Source organism: Myotis davidii, unplaced genomic scaffold, assembly GCF_000327345.1.
Source record: "Myotis davidii unplaced genomic scaffold, ASM32734v1 scaffold520, whole genome shotgun sequence".
In the NCBI taxonomy this organism is placed as follows: Eukaryota; Metazoa; Chordata; class Mammalia; order Chiroptera; family Vespertilionidae; genus Myotis; species Myotis davidii.
This window is the reverse complement of record NW_006292908.1, coordinates 148,494-149,520: the sequence shown is the minus strand read 5'-3', so window position 1 is coordinate 149,520 and position 1,027 is coordinate 148,494.

Genomic DNA, 1,027 nt, shown 5'->3' with positions numbered 1-1,027 from the left:
AGCATCCTCAGTTCTTTCTCTCTCTTTGCAATGCACAGTCTACTTGTTGCCCCAAACCACCCAAATTTCTGAGAATTTTAAACACAATTTCTCGGCTTAAATTTATTTATTTATTGCTTGAATCTATTTCACCATTGTCCTAATCGTTCTTGCCCTTCTCCTTAGTAATCCCTCGGCAAAACCCTGTCCGTGGAGACACCTGTTTCATGACTGTTACTTGGCTCTGAAACATGGTTCAAGAGGAAAACATTTAAGCACGCTGCCTCTCAGTCCTGAGGCACAATATATTTTGGCCTCCATCCTAGGTAACTGCCCTGTTACTGAAGTTAAGGGTTTTTCCATCAGTGAAACGCAGCCATTGGTTGAAACACAGCCAATTAATTTGAGGGGTGACAATCTACATTATTGATGAAGAGAAACAGTCAGTGTACATTACACATAGGGATAGTAAGTATTGTTCATGAAACTTTTGTTCCAGGTTAAATGCATAGATTGTGTACCAGTTCACAACATTAAAAAATGTGTCTTGCTCTGGCCAATGTGGCTCAGTTGGTTGGCATCATCCCAGGCACCACGGGGTTGCCAGTTAGATACCCTGTCAGGGCACATGTCCAGGTTCAGGCTTGATTCATGGTAGGGGGCATGCAGGAGGCAGCCAATTGATATTTCTCTCTTAAATTGATGTTTCTCTAGCCCTCTCTCTTCCCTTCTCTCTCTAAAATCAATAAAAAATGTTTAAAAATATTTCTTACTGGAAATTTGAGTCAGTAATTCAAAACACCAATGTAGTCATTTTTAAATTTTACACCTGCTCTCTGCTCAAATCTCTAATCCACCTTCTTCACTTAGCAGATAACTTTGCATCTGATTTCAGTGACAAGCTGAAGCTGAAGAGAACTTGTTTATCTTTCCACCACCCACTGCAACAGACTATCAACAACTGTACCATATACTTTGGCCTCCATGCTTTATAACGGGTGAGCTTTCTCTGCTCCTACTCAAGGCAACCTCTCCATTCATACACTGT